The sequence below is a fragment of the Zootoca vivipara genome, chromosome 9 (assembly GCF_963506605.1).
Source record: "Zootoca vivipara chromosome 9, rZooViv1.1, whole genome shotgun sequence".
Classification (NCBI taxonomy): domain Eukaryota; kingdom Metazoa; phylum Chordata; class Lepidosauria; order Squamata; family Lacertidae; genus Zootoca; species Zootoca vivipara.
This window is the reverse complement of record NC_083284.1, coordinates 50,833,429-50,849,794: the sequence shown is the minus strand read 5'-3', so window position 1 is coordinate 50,849,794 and position 16,366 is coordinate 50,833,429. Positions and strand designations below refer to the sequence as shown.

The 16,366-nt window shown below is 44.1% G+C and overlaps 1 long non-coding RNA gene across 1 annotated transcript in view; it reads left to right on the top strand.

The window, feature by feature from the left end:
• The first annotated feature begins 1,007 nt into the window (after positions 1-1,007).
• LOC132592644 (uncharacterized) overlaps positions 1,008-16,366 on the top strand; it is a 49,651-nt gene continuing 34,292 nt past the window's right edge. Inside the window, exon 1 of the long non-coding RNA XR_009558159.1 lies at positions 1,008-1,109. This is a non-coding gene — a long non-coding RNA (uncharacterized LOC132592644). The remainder of the gene's footprint in view (positions 1,110-16,366) is intronic.

The following is a 16,366-nucleotide window of genomic DNA, read 5'->3' as shown; positions in this document are numbered from 1 at the left end:
GTGCTAAGAAAATGCCTCCTGTTGCTCCAATCGAAACTAAATTCTGTGCTCAGATCTGTACAAGTTGTGTCCCATCAAGTCTTGCACAGCAGTGCAGGAGCTCAGTGAACCTTCTGTTTTTGCTGTCTGCCTGCAACTTAAAAAATAGTACATTTGCCACAATGTACAGCTAGTAGGCTGTATTCAATGTGGATTACAGGGGATCTGACTTGCATAATCATCAGTTCTTCAATGACAAATCTGATGTGTGTGTCCTATTGGTATGAGAATTATGAACATAGGGAGGGAGGGAGGAAGGAAATAGCCACTGTGGCACTCTCAGAGGGAAATGGAGATGCACAGGGCGAGACACAGAAGGTTAGTGTCCCAAGGCCAGTGTTACATGATGTAGAAATTTATGTAGATCTGGGAAATGCCATTCTTCTTGACAATTAGCTGAAATGTTAACCTATGTGCAGAGTGCAGGATTCACTTGTCTGCATGCAGCACATCATAATAAAATATTATTGTGTTAAGTGTAGAACAGTGTTGTAGGTCACATCCCAGGCGTGGTCAAGATAATCTATTGCTAAATGTTTTGTATGTAAGCTTCTGTATCTAATCTTGGCATAAACTGTGGCAGAACAGCCTCAGAAATGAAGAGGCAGCACAATTCTGTGACCCCTTTCCCAATTGGTTCCACTTGCCATTATTTCTGCTGGTAACTTCTTTCACTCTTCGAATATGAGTCTGTACCATGCTGCTACAATCCATGGATTGGATAGTAAATTCTGAATAGGGATATTGAGCACTGTGTGGAATAATAAATGGCATCTAAAGAAATTGCACAAAGTATCTTGTACATGTTCTCCGTTATAATATGATACTGTGCAAGTGGTTTGTGTGAACTATCTCTTTTTCAGCACTGTTTGAATGAGCTGCTATGTTAGAAAGTAAGTGATAACTTCTTGAGCCATTTTTATTATTGACCAATATTATTTCTGATTGTTTATTTCATCTACATAGGAGCAAACTGATCTATACAATCTTCAAATGGTTAAATGAGCATACATCTTCCTTTTGATGAAAGCGAATTGTGCAGCATGCCAGCTTGACAACATAATGAACAGGTAAGAAACCTGTTTGCATTATATATTTAGAATATTGTCATTGTTAGCAGACATCACTTGTGAATAATTCATCTCCAATGATGAAACATATTTTGGAAGGTATTCCTGAGCAGCTACTTTTTAACTTTAAGTAACCTCTGTGTGGCCTTTTCTCCTAGGTTGCCACTTTTCTAAATGGGCAAATAATGCATCTATTTAACAACTCTGTAATAGGTAGAAACCACCAGATGACTTCTTTGCATCATGGAGATACAGTGATGGGAAGAGGTTTACCTGTTGATACCCACCTATCATACAGCTTTTAAAGCCATGGAAAAGCCCGTGTCAGTTAAAAAGATAAGGAATGGCACCAGTAGTTTTAAATTCATTGAAGAAAACATCACAGCTTCCCTCAAGATTGTGGGAACATCCTGTTCACTGAGCACACAAAATGTTGTGCACCTTGAATGTAGTGCTTCATCCACATAGCTCATTTGTTGCTATTGTAATTGTTATGTGAATAATATTTGTGTCATAATATTACAGGTTACTTTCCCGCATGCCTGCAGTTGGGTGTGTTTTTATAAAAGGAATATTTGGAATGGATTCTTGTGCAAAGAATTAGAGAAGAGGAGTAGGGTTTATGCCCATAGCAATGTCTCACTAACCTATGAACCTGTATTTTTTAAAAAATTAAAGAAACAGGAACATACATTTATTTGCTTCAAAAATAGAAAAGTGGTTTACATAAAATAAGAAAATAAAGCCAAACTAAAACTAAAACATTGCAACCAAAATGGAACAGAGTTAAAATAACCTTCAGTCATATATTAAAAATCACATGGACTGCTTTCACTGCCTGTCTAAATGCAATCAGGGATGAGGCTAGTCTCATAATGGCTCTCAGGCTTTTGCTTTCAAAAAGGAATTTACAGGATTTTTGCACAGAGGATAAATATTGTCTGAGGTATATGTGGACTGATCTACCAGACATGACATGTGTAACTAGTGTGTATATTTTAGGCCTGCTTGATTTTTATACTATACTAGCTGGCCTGCCCACGCGTTGCTGTGGTTCTTTCCTGTGATTCCTCCCACTCTGTCCGGACACATGACTTATCTTGCCCCTCCCCCCTCCCCAGTTCATCCCTGTGACTGTCCCCACCCTGTCCCGACCCATGAGCTATCAAGCCCCCTTCCCCCCCACCCCCGCGGCACATCCATGTGACTGGCCCCACTCTGTCCCAACCCATGAGCTATCAAGTCCCCTCCTCCCCCTACCACCCGGTTCATCCCTGTGACTGTCCCCACCCTGTCCCGACCCATGAGCTATCAAGCCCTCTCCTGCCCCCACCCCCCTGTCTGAGCCCTCTGTTGTCTCCAGGGAGTGTTGGCCCCTCCCCCTGTTTCTCCATACCTTGGCCCCCACCCTTGGAGAAGGAACTGTCAGCTTCTGGGTTCTGTTTCCCAGCATACACTTTTGTCTGAGCCCTCTGTTGTCCCCGGGGAGTATTGTCCCCTCCCCTCTGTATTTCCATACATTGGCCCCTGTGCACGCATCGTGAACATTTTTATGTACTGTATTTAGATTATTTTTTAAAAAAATAAGAACATGAGAAGCAGAAGTTATTATTGTTTAATTTTATTTTTGGGGCTGTCATTTATTTTGGTGGGTATTGTATGATTTGGACGTTGTGTGTTTTTTTGTGTTTTTTTGGTTGTTTGGATTTTTTAAATTTGGAGAAGGTGTTTTGAATGTAGGCTGTGGTTTTGGTTTTTTTATTGTGATGTTGGCGATGTTTTATTTCTCTAGTTGGGGTTGTCATTTATTTTGGTGTGTAGTGTATGATTTTGGTGTGGGTGGTTGTTTTTTGTTTTTTTGTGTTTTTTTGGTGTATTTTTTTGGAATGTAGGATGGGATGTATTTTTTTAATGTGTTGTTTGTAACATTTTTGTTTTTGTTTAATGGTTTTTATTGTGGTATAATTGAGGAGTATTTGGTGTTGAGGAAAGTGGGGAGAGGTCTGTTTGGGCGAAGCCCAAAGCCAGGGGGGAGAGGTCCGTTTGGGCAAAGAAAAGGATTGAGGGTGATGATGTGTCCCGGGACCCAGAGAACTACTTTAAAAATCCTGACGGGGGGGGGGATCAAATAGTGTAGCCCCACAGCCCCGTAGCAACAGATGGCATGTTCCGATGCGCCCAAGCTGTTCAGTTCCATAAAAAACCCAGGAAGTGGCAAGTGGAAGGTAGGGGATTGTAAATCGAGGCCGGGGGGGGGGGGCGGTGTTGGCCACTGCAATTATCCGAGGACTTAAACTGGGGAGAGAAAGTGCATGGTTGTGTTTTTTTTAAAGACACAGAGGCTTGCAATGAAGCCTAGGTTAAAAGGGGCACGACTGCCCTTACTTAAAATGGCCGCCGGAGCCTCACATGTGACACAACGCCTGCTAAATTAAAAACAAAAAACCCCTCGCTGTGCCCCCAAGTACGTGTTAGGGGAAATGATGAATGATTGCCTAATGCTGCCAGGCATTTATTAAACAGAAGGCACGTTCTGAAGCGCCCGAGCTGTTCGGTTCCATAAAAAACCTGCAGTGGCTCAGTTTGTTAAACGGAGCCTCAGAGTCCCACTTCAGGCTCCCCTCACCTTCCCCCTGTTTTTCATGTGTTATGTTTACATAAGCACATTCCTGTGTCTCCCCCCACCCTGTTCTGTCCCTCCCCCCCTATCCCCCGGTTCATCCCTGTGATTGGGCCCACCCTGTCCCAACCTATGACCTATTCAGGTCCCCCCAATCCCCCACCCAGGCAGGCCCCTACCTCCACTTGGCCTAGTCTGGAAAGTGGCCTAGTCTGCAAAGCCGAGGCGAGATATTGTAGAGAGGGCAGGTTTCATCCCTGTATCTCCCCCCGCCCTGTTCTGACTCATTACCTATCCCTGCCCCCTATTCGGCCCCCAACCCCCCCCCAGGCAGGCCCCTACCTCCACTTGGTGTAGTCTGGAAAGTGGCCTAGTCTGCTGCAGCCTATTCAATCTGCTGGGCAATGTTGGGCCTTGTTGCTGCAAAAGGCCTGTTTACAGTTGGTTGCTGTGGAATTTTGTGATGTCATCTGGTGGTGCGGCTTTGGAGGCAGCAGCGTGCGATCTGCCTTTCTATTGGATGCTGCTGGAGTCTTCAGAGCTTCTGCTGGTGATGTGTAATTTGCGTGCCACTTTTTTGTGTTTAATCATTATTTTAGGTGTGAAAGGTGTGGTGTATATATATATATATATATATATATATATATATATATATATATATATATATATATTTGCTAGATCCCTCCCTGATGGGCAAGGTACGTTGTGCCCAAATTTGTTGCAATGCGGTTCAGTGGTTACGGTGAAAGGCTGGGACATCTGCGCACGCAATGCCTAAATTTATAGATAGATAGATAGATAGATAGATAGATAGATAGACAGACACAACTGACCTTAGTACTAAACATAGATAGATCAAATTCTGTAACCTGACTTTAACTAATGAATTCATGTTTCCTATAAAAGTGATCTTACTATACCTGACCCATGTGGGTCTTGTTGAGAGATGGTAAAAAAGAAGAAGATGAGTCTGTCATGAGTATCAGCAGTTTTATCTCCATGTACAGTTTCCCTATTCTGATTCTGCTTGATATAGAAGCTGAATAACAAAATGTGTTTACCAGTAAACTAATCCACGTAACAGAGCAGTGTCTCATTAGGTTTGAATAAAGAGGTTGTAAAGAGGCAGCTTTAGCCACAAGTGTTCCTGCTCTTGCCTATAGACCACAGGCGTTTTTCAGACTCCCCCCCCCCCCCACCAATCTGTGTAGGAGAGAAGAACAACTGTTATACACTAAGCTTTTCCATCTGAATGAAAAGGTCTCTCTGCCACTGATGTTCGTTTTGTATTGTCTTAAAAATTATCTTTTGTTATTTTTTGTATTGTTTTAAAAATTATTTGCAGCTGGTTTTTTTTTATGTCATGCATTAGATCAGAGCTGGGAACCCTTTCACCCTCTAGGTCAGGGGTCAGCGAACTTTTTCAGCAGGGGGGCCGGTCTAGTGTCCCTCAGACCTTGTGGGGGGCCGGACTATATTTTTTTTGGGGGGGGGGAAAGAACAAATTCCTATGCCCCACATATAACCCAGAGATGCATTTTAAATAAAAAGGACACATTCTACTCATGTAAAAAAATGCTGATTCCCGGACTGTCCGCAGGCCGGATTTAGAAGGTGATTGGGCCGCATCCGGCCCCCGGGCCTTAGTTTGGTGACCCCTGCTCTAGGTGCTACCAGATGACAACTCCCATCTTGCCTAGCCATTGGCTATTCTGGCTGGGGCTGATGGAAATTGGAATTCAACAACATCTGGAAGGCCAAAGTTTTCCCAGCCCTGCTTTAGATGTAGGTCCCTTCATGGGAGGTGAAGCTCTAGAGCAGGCATCCCCAAACTGCGGCCCTCCAGATGTTTTGGCCTACAACTCCCATGATCCCTAGCTAACAGGACCAGTGGTCGGGGAAGATGGGAATTGTTGTCCAAAACATCTGGAGGGCCGAAGTTTAGGGATGCCTGCGCTAGAGAGAAGGAAAATAAGTCAAAAAGGAATGTATGAAACATGAGAGAGAGGGAGAGGGAGAGGGAGGGAGGGAGGGAGGGGGAGAGAGAGAGAGAGAATATTAATATACTCCCCCCCCCCCCGGGAAAGCAAAGCACAAATGTGGAACATTCAAGGACTATTTGTGTTAAACTGTATTGATTGCTTTGTGAGAAAAAATACAGTTGATGCCAGCACCCCCCTCCCTCCTTTCCTCAGCCACACTGGATCACTCCTCCTTGGAGTGTTCCCATGACAGTCATGGTTTGTGTTTTTATTAGTTCGATTTACTCAATAAATAAATGGAAAAAATAAAACAACATGATTATCAGGGAGTGAATAGCTACAACACTTGCAGACTCCAGCAATAAGCAACCTTTAGCTTAAGTGACCACTTAAATGTAACACTGATGATATTTCCAGGACAATTTTGCTTGACCTTTGCTTAGACCTTTCTCTGCTGTAAACACTGGGTCACAAAAAATTGCTTGTCTTTGTTCTTCTGTATATAAGCTGCCCTAGAATACTCAGCTCCTTATAGGGATGCTGATACACTTAGCAATCTTTGCTTTATGTTTATATAGTAACTAGCTGGCCCGGCCACGTGTTGCTGTGGTTCTTTCCTGTGATTCCCCCCACTCTGTCTGGACACATGACTTATCCTGCCCCCTCCCCCTACCTGGTTCATCCCTGTGACTGCCCCCACCCTGTCCCGACCCATGAGCTATCAAGCCCCCTTTCCCCCCCACCCCCGCAGCACATCCCTGTGACTGGCCCCACCCTGTCCTGACTCATGAGCTATCAAGCCCCCTCCTCCCCCACCCCCTGTCTGAGCACTCTGTTGTCTCCGGGGAGTGTTGGCCCCTCCCCCTGATTCTCCATACCTTGGCCCCCACCCTTGGAGAATAAACTGTCAGCTTCTGGGTTCTGTTTCCCAGCATGCACTTTTGTCTGAGCCCTCTGTTGTCCCCAGGGAGTGTTGCTCCCTCCCCTCAGTATTTCCATACTTGGGCCCCTACCCTTGGAGAAGGAACTGTCAGCTTTTGGGTTCTATTTCCCAGTATTTACTTTTGTCTGAGCCCTCTGTTGTTCCCGGGGAGTGTTGTCCCCTCCCCCCTGTATCTCCATACATTGGCTACTGCATATATATATATATATATATATATATATATGAAATAACATGAGAAACAGAAGTTACTATTGTTTAATTTTATTTTTGGGGTTGTCATTTATTTTGGTGGGTATTGTATGATTTGGGCGTTGTTGCTTACCTTCCAAGTTCCGGACTGCAGAATCCGGGACCGGCAGCCATTTGACACCGGAAGTCGATGTAACTTCCGGTGTCACTTTGCCCTTCTATGGGCACCAAAAATGGCCGCCGGCGGCTTCGAAAGTCGCTTGTACGCATGTCAGGAAGTGTGCCGACGCAACTTCTGATGTCGCTCCGCCCATCTATGGGCACCAAAAATGGCCGTCTATGCACCTCCGGACATGCGTAGATGCGACTTTTGAAGCTGGCGGCAGCCATTTTTGGTGCCCATAGAAGGGCAAATCTGAAAGAAAAAAAATGGCCGCTGGCAGGAGAAAATAACGGAGAAAAACGGGAGACGAAGTGATACAGGGGACCACCGGGAAAAGGTAAGTAAAAAGGGTTTTCCCGGGGAAAACGGGAGACTTGGCAGCTATGCGTTGTTGTGTGTTTTGTGGTTTGTTTGTTTGTTTGTTTTGGTTATTTGGATTTTCTAATTTTGGAGTAGGTGTTTTGAATGTAGGATGTGATGTTGGTTTGAGGACTTAAACTGGGGAGAGGAAGTGCATGGTTTGTTTTTTTAAAGACGCAGAGGCTGGCAATCAGTCATAGTATAAAGCCTAGGTTAAAAGGGGCACGACTGCCCTTACTTAAAATGGCCACCGTAGCCTCACATGTGACACAACGCCCACTAAATTAAAAGGCAAAAACCCCTCGCCGTGCCCCCAAGTGCGTGTTAGGGGAAATGATGAACGACTGCCTAATGCTGCCAGGCGTTTATTAATGCAGCCGCTGGGAGAGGCTTTGGGCTTTGGAGGTGGAATGGCCATTTTGGCGGTCGGCCTACTCTGTCCCAACCCACCCCCCACTGTTTTGGCTGACTCAGGGTCACATGGCTATGTCTTTTCCCCCTCCTTTTGTTGTGCCTCATCCCTGTGCCCCCCACTCCCATTGTGAAAGGCCCTATTCTGTTTGTTTTCCCCTGCTTGGCAATGCTGCGGCCTATTGAAAAAGCTGGGCCTTGTTGCTACAAAAGGACTGTTTTCAGTTGGTTGCTGTGGAATTTTGTGATGTCATCTGGCAGCGCAGCTGCTGGAGTCTTCAGAGCTTCTGGTGGTGACGTCTAATTTGGGCACCACTTTTTGTGTTTATTCATTATTTTAGGTGTGAAAGGTGTGGTTTTTTGATATTTTTTTTATGCCAGATCCCTCCCTGATGGGCAAGGTACGCTCTGCCCAAATTTGTTTCAATTCGGTTCAGCGGTTATGGAGAAAGGCTGTTTCATCCACATGCGCAATGCCTACATTTATATATATATAGATACCTATTTGTAGTGCCATAGTGTGACCTGCTGCTCTCTCATGGATGGTTAGACGTCTGCAATTTCACACTTAATTTTAGTTTTGACATGTGGCATATAACTCAGCACTCTTGGAGCAGAGGCCCTTCAAAACCCATGTTTGGCTCAGTTTGTTAGCTATGAAAGAGTGATCCGGAAATGGAGTTGGTCTTGTCTGATCACAAACAACAATACTTGCCTAAAGTATTGTACATAGTCCATAGTCCAGAACCACTCTTGTTGTGAGGATTCTTGTAAAATCCAGAAACTGCAGCACCATGTCCATGCAGAAGGTCTCAGGTTCAATCCCTGGCTTTTCCGGGTAAACCCTGCCTGAAATCTTGAGAGTGCTGATGGCCAGTCAGTGTACAGTTGTGAGACCAATGGCCTGACTTGGTGTAAGGCAGCTTCCTATGTTCCATGTGTGAGATGGGCTTCTACGTGACTCTATCTTTGGATCATGCAGTTCTAACCTGCCCCAACCAAGACAATGCTTATGTAGTCTCCCCATTCTTCAGTTCTGCATACCTGTCAGTGGCCAGGGGAAGGAGCACTAAGTGTCTGCTGGTTCAGGGTAGCAGAGTGGTGGACAAACCATGCACTCTACTGCAGATAAAGCTCTGTGCTTGCATCACTAATTTGACAGAGTACCTTTTGGTGCAGGCCTTCCTCAGGTCAAAGCCCTCTTGCCTCTGTTCTAGACAGGGCCAAAGAGCCTGTTAAAACTCAATGAAATAACTAATAAAAGGACAGAGCCAGGGTGACTAATTGGATTTACTGCACTTATTTCAATTGCATTTTGTGTTTTAAATCCGAAGCTATTAAAAAATCCCTTAAACTTTCATCATTCTGCCTATCAGCTTGCTGGAAAAAGAAAAAGAAATCCTTCCTTTGAGTTTTCTGCACGCTCCTAATCAGAATGTGCCATGTGAGATGCACCCAGTTGCGTTTGAGCAGCATGCTAAAGCTGCACTTTAATCAGTGGTTGATGCTGTTTTCCCCTTTGAAGATCAGCTTTTTCTCCCATTCTGGAGGAGTCAACACAAATCAGAAACTTCACACACGATTCAATTGAGTGGCAGGAATCGAACAACCACAGCCTGGAATAGGAGACTTAAGAGGCAGGCCTCAGTCCGAATGCCATTTGCCAAAAAGGGTGTGTGTGGAATACTCAAGCTTCAGATGCTCTTGCTTCTGGATGCAAAATGTTGTTTTCAAGTGTCGCAGAGCTGTGATGATGGCCTATTTTTTTAACAGTTTTTGTGCCACTTCATCACAGCTGCCTCTAAGCAGTGCATAGGGGACCCCAATACAATAAGACTAAAAACAAGTTAAACATATAAAATCGGAATTCAGATTAAAAAGTATGCTGAAATAAAAAGTCTTCAGTGACTTAAACATAGAGGGAGCCTGTCTGACATCAATTGGATGGAAGCTCCACAGAATTGAGCCCACAAAACTGAACACACTGCTCCTTGTGGCTACGATCCATGGATATGAACCAGGAGGGAAGAGCTAACAGTGACTTTCCCTCAATACCTCAGTAATTAGGCATTAAGAGATCAGGCAATCCCTGAGGTTTGCTAGAGCCAAGGTCTTAAGGGCTTTGTAACATAATACAATAACTTTAAACCTGGCCCAGTAGTATATGGGCAGCCAGTGCAAGCAGGGCCGTCTTGAGCAGATCGCGCGCCCTGGTGCTGAGGGGCGGAGATCGCTCCGCCGCCCGCCCCGCCCTCGTAGGGCGCAATTGGTTTCCGTGCGGCTTTGCCGCGCGGCGCCCTCCTTGCCAAGCCACCGCCCAGCTTACCAGCCCCCCGTCATGGTGCACTGCACCACCGGGGGGCTATGTAGAGCCGGCTCTGAGTGCAAGGTTTTGACCACTGGAGTGATTGTCTGTCTCCATCAACATTCTAGCTGTGGTGTTTTGCACCAGCTGGAGCCTTTGGACCAGGCTCAGGGGTAGCCCCGCATAGGGCATGTTGCAATAATTGAGCCTTGAGGTTACCAATGCCTGAATCCCTGTAGCCAGACTATTCCTGTACAAGAATGGCCATAACTGGAGTACAAGTCGTAGCTAATAGAAGTCATGGAGGCTGTCTGACTTTTGAATGACAAAGATGGATCCTCTTATTTCAGGAGCCCAATCCAGAACAGGCAAATGGATAATTTCCTGGACGTGGGGCCCACCAACCCCTCCATCTTCCCGAAGTTTATTGGCCCTCATCCTCTGCACCTCACCTCTGCACCCAGACATCAGTCCAGATCATGCACACGCTCTCCTAACACTGATAGTTGCATCATCAGTGTATTTTTGACACTTTGCCCCAATACTCTGAATGACCACATCCAATAGCTTCATATAGATAGTGACAAGGTTTTACCCTGTGGTCTACCACAACGCAAAGACCACGAGGCTGAAACAGTCTCCCAATGTTGTCCTTTGGACACAACCCTGCAGGCAGGAGCAGAACCATGAGAGAATATTGCTCCTGAGTTCCTGTCCCACAGAGCAGTTCATTAGGCTACTATGATCAATAGTATCAAGAGCCACTGAATTATGGTAAAATCATGGTTGCAGAATACCTTCTGGACCTTAAATTTCTGAGATTCAAGGAAACAAATATCTGGCTGGGTTTCCTGTAGCTTCAAGGGGAGAACAACTTACCAGGCCTGCATTTCCTACTTTTGCCTGATTCCTGTCCTGTGTCTGATGTGGCATGAAATCAGCCTGTCTGCTGCCAGAAGTCCAAGCTTCATTAGAAAGTGGTGTTGCTAGACGAGAAAAGCTGGGAGTGAGACAGCAGTGGACAATTTCAGACCCTCTAAGTGTCCCTATTTTCCAGGGATGTCCTTGATTTAGAGAAGCAGTCCCGGTTTCTGATTTGATCTCAAAATGTCCTGCTTTTCCTTAGGACATCCCTATTTTCATTGGGGAAATGTTGGGGGGTATGGAGTTATCCGACCCCTGAGCCATATGAAGGCAATCCTGTATAGGGAAGGTTTTTTTTAATGTTTCATGTTTTATTACGTTTTTATATATGTTGGAAGCTGCCCAGAGTAGCTGGGGGCAACCCAGTAAGATGTGTGGAGTATTAAATCGTAAAATTATCATTATGGAATGATAATGTTTTCTTTGGAGAAATGTTGGAGGGTATGTAATTTTGATCAAGTCATCCTCAAAGCACTTGGTTTTTTAGGTAAGGGAACCTGGGGCTTGTGAGGTGGATGCACTGGTTTATAAATTAAATTTTGCACTGTAGGAGCCTTGTCCTCTTTTGCATCTGGGCATCCTGACTAGGTGTGATCTCCAGAGATTTTAAAAAGTTTACAAAACAGGTTTTTTTGGGGTGGGGTGGGGTTAGATTGAGGAGGTTTGTGCTGGAGGGGAGCATACATGTATGGTTTCCCAATGGGGCAAAGAGTGGCTTGGGTGACATAATTTAGTTCAGGAAAACAACGGGAGGGAAAGGGTTATACTTGTTCCCCGCATGTCTCCTCCCTTTAGTTGCTTTTCACTTAAAAAAAACAAAAATCACCACACAGGAAATCCTGATTGCAGATTTCCTACACCACATCCAGTTGTGTCCTAAAGCTCATAGCCAAAAGTCAAAGATTCCCACTTCTTTGTTTTTATAGAAACAAAACAAAAATCTTCAAGAAGTATATACAGGAGTAAGCAAGAGAAATAAATTTGAAATGTTAGTTTGAACTCTAGTTTAGACACTAGGAAGCATTTCAGTGGAAAGGCTGCCACTCTATTGCTTACTCACGGTGCTATGACTGCTCATTCTGGTGGTTTCAGTGCACAGTTATGATTGTGTGTTACGTCTGGGTTGTGCACTTCAGGCTTGCTAGTCTGCCTTAACTGCAGCCTGTCAGCAAGGAATTTCCTTCTGTTGCTCAGTGGCTGTCACTGCTGGAGTGTTTACTTTAACCTATTTTGCTTGGTTTTGATGGTGAAAGAGCACAGGCTCCTGATAATCATTTTGAGCTCCTTCACTGCAAAAGCTAATTCAGACATCATGCCAGGTATCACAGGCAACACCTGTTTTACCTTGTGGTATTTTCTTCCTTCCTGATAATAGTCACACTTTTTTTTTTATAAAAAAAACACCTTATTGAGCATCTTTAGCTCTAGGTGGGACTTGGGCAACTTGCAGGAACATGTGAGCTATTTCCTTCTAATTTAACAAGAAAGGATCTTTTCCTTTCTGCGTAATACTTCCCAGGAAGAAGGGCTGGGAAGTGCATACCGTAGGAGAGTGAAGTCAGCAGGTTCTCAGGTCATATGCTGTTATCAGTATGCTTAACCTGGGAAGATTTCCTACCTACGGTACCCCAGATGTGTCCAGAAAGGTGGCCTCTCTTTGAATGTGCTTTGAAAGAGTTCAACCACTTTGTTTCCTCCTGGCAAAATCAGAATAATGTTTCCAGCCCCAGTCCTGAAAAGGATGCTGTTTTTCTTCAGGCAACTTTCTGTCTTGTCCTGAAAAAAAATCAAAACGATTGGTTACAGCAGTTCACTTCCAGAGCAGTAAGAAGTTCTAGAGAGGCATCATTACCCAGGCTGCATTTCTTTTGGTGGAAAGAACACTGGAGACTTAAAATATTGCTTTATTTACAAGCAACATTCACACTCCAGTGAGGCAGTAGATCTGTTGTGCCTTATCAAGTCGAGAGAGAGACAGAGAGAGACAGAGAGAGAGACAGAGACACTCTTCCCTCTTTTGATAACTCCTTCCTTTCTGTGTCTCTTTCAGATGTGTCTCAAATTGTTGTTTCTTCACACACACATGCCTCCTCTTAGCTGAGTAAAGGAGAACCCTATTTCCTCAAGGTTTGATGTATCTCATCTTTAAAACAATCAAACAATGTATTTAGATCAGGCACCCCCAAACTTCAGCCCTCCAGATGTTTTGGACTACAATTCCCATCATCCCTGACTACTGGTCCTGTTAGCTAGGGATCATGGGAGTTGTAGGCCAAAAATCTGGAGGGCCCTAGTTTGGGGATGCCTGCTTTAGATTCTCAAGAGGACCATTTCATAAGCTACTGATTAACTACCGACCAACCAGGTAACCAATCTGGGCAATTGCTAATCTGCCTAACAAAGGAATGTCTGTCAGCTGTAACAAATGCTTGTGTCTGTCAGCTGTAACAAATACCCAGATTGTGACCAATGGGTGGTATTTAACTAAGTCCTACTCAGAGGTCCTACTTTATTTATGTTCTTACATTTATGTCACAGTTCATGCCAAGGCAGTGTGTGTGGTGTGTGTGAGATAATGTTCAAGCCACCCCCACCCCTCTGAGGGATGATTTCCCTTTGCTCAGAGTCTCAAGTATTGGAAAAGAGCAGGCCTGCTATCCTCAGACCATACTCTGGGTTCAAGGTCAGTATATTTTTGGGTCTGCCAACTTTAGTGTGGACTATCACAAGCTTTTCCTGTGGTTCAACAAAGGGATGAGATTGCTTTGTAACAGATATCTGATTGAGGTTTTTGAGAATAAGTTTGGAGAAGTGTTGATTTAGGCTGCAATCCTTTATCCATGTAACTTGGGAGTTTTTTTTCTGCATGAGTGTGTCTGTGATTAAATCATAGCTGCCAAGTTCTCCCTTTTTTAAAGGGAAATTCCATTATGCTGAATAGGCTTCCTCGCGAGAAAAGGGAAAACTTGGCAGCTATGGATTAAATTAATTATTAAAATTGGGTTTTATTTGTACCATGCTGTCCCAGATTGTAGAATATGTTTGATTTATCTACCTGGTACAAATGTTTCCTGGAGAAGATATGCTAGAACAGCCATGTAAGTCCAGACTTGCACATATTGATTACTAATTATCCAGAGATGCATAATAAAGTCAAGTGGGACATCTTGAATTTAATTACGTGGCACCAAGCAGGTTTGTGTAAATGAGCAGTGCACAGTAGAGTGGGTGGCTTTTGATTGTTTAATAAAACAAATTAAGAAACCTCAGAGCAGCTTATTCTTTGTATTGCTGATTTTTTTTGTTTGGCTAACCAGCAGGTAGGGGGCAGGTTTGTGTGTGTATGTGTGTGCTGTTTTGGTTTTGTAGCAGGTAGCAGGTATTTTAACACTATCCCTGTTGCTAATTATTGCTTCAGTAAACAACAGCTGTTCAGATGCAGCTCAGCTTCTTTATCTGCTTTTAAAAAGATTTGACAGTGCTCAAACTGTAGATGGGTATTGCTGAAAGGGGGGAAAATGTTATAATCATTTCACTCCCCTACTGCTAGCGAGTTTTATGGGCCTTGTTATGGCAGGCATATTAATTGCTGGTGAGCTGACGTGAAGCAAATTAAACAGCTTTAGTGCTGTGCGTGTTTGGACACTTGGTTGGAAGTAGCTTAACAGCCGTCTTCTAGAGCGGTTGGTATGTTTAGACTTTAAATTGTTTCCCACATTAAGATGTTGAAATGCCATAAAAAACAAAGCCTGCAACACAATAGTGGTAATATGCTGTTAGCAATATTTCAAGGCAGCAGAAGTCAAAGGCAAAATGTGGTTTCTGGAGTGTTGTCCTAGTTCCACGAAGCTGTGAGTTGAGTGACCCTAGCTGTTTGGTGTTCAGTTGCCAGGGGTCATCCAAGTAGGCATAGCTATCAGATAATGTTCAAGCCACCTCCACCCCTCTGAGGGATGATTTTCCTTTGCTCAGAGTCTCCAGTATTGGAAGAGGCAAGGCAAGGCAAGGCAGGCAGAACATCCTGCTGCTTGTTGCTCACCTGAGTGAGTTTGGTGAGCTGACTTAGCAGCATCTTCCATTCCTCCCAGAGCTACACTTTCATCTGTTTTCTTTTTCTTTTTCTGAGATCCTCTGGCCTCTTCGCTGCCTGGTGGGCTGCGGGCAGAGCAGCTGAATAGGAGCCGTGGCTGTAGTTCACAAAGCAGTCAGAGGTGTTGGCGCTGGGGTCTGCCACACTCTGCTGACCAGAAAACAATTCTTGGCAGCAAGCTCCATTTTGATCTGCGAGGCGAGAGGAACCTTGTTTGACAAAGCTTCTGCTTGAGGTGAAAAGAAATCTTAAGGGAGTGATTTTTTTTGTTGTTGTTGTTGCAAGGCCCAGGCATCAGTGAGCTGAAGCATGAAGCAGCAGTAATAGCCTTTATTTGTGAAACTCTGTGGGCAGTGCTAAGCTGTTAAAATGCAGGATAATTAGAATTCTTCAAATAATAGCAAAAGAAATGCAGACTCTGCTTAAATGGCACAAGGCATACTCTGTCCCCATCCCCCAACCACTTTCTGAGTCGCTCCCAAACTTTTATCCTCCACTAGGGGGTGATAGTGTCACATTTGTGGTAGAGCAAATGTGGAAGAACTGATGACTGGTTCTAAGGCCTTTTTATGGGTCTAAGCCCCATTTATGATTTGAGCAGGGGACATATTAACTGTGTAGCAATTTACACAACCTACAGGGAGCACATGCAGCTTAACTGATGTTTAAAAGACAGGCTCCTTTTAAAGGTTTACCTTATTCTGGTTGTTGACATCCCAACAAATTATTCAGGTTGAAAATATCAATTCTGTTTTCAGGAGTACCACAAGTGCTTAGTATCTTTGATCAAAGCAAGTTGCACTGGTTGCTCACATCTTTTGTAGAGATCTGAATTGCAGGCTGCTCCCCAACCAGTTCGAGACTTTTCCCATTCATGCTCTATTTACAAGGGAGAAAGGTGGGAGAATTGCCAAAAAGAATTTGAATTTTCAGGAAGCCTGCTGCTCCTGCAAGAGTTCTTCCTTTGAGCTGGAATTTTGGTTTTCAAGGACCCTTTAAAACCAACCTCTCTGAAGTCCTATAATCAAAATCCAGAGGAAATTGCTTTTTTTATTTTTTATAAAGCTCTCTACTTATAAAAGTGCATTTGTAATGGACTTACAAATTCTTATATTACTTCTGGGCACATAAACTGTGCTTAAATGACAGAAATGAAGAATGAATGGCCTTGGCTGAAGTGGGAGGTGGTGGAGCTGTTTTTGACTGCCAGCTTGTAATTTTAAGTTATGGATCAGCCAGAAAAAGTGCAGAATGTTGCTTCTGTATCTCT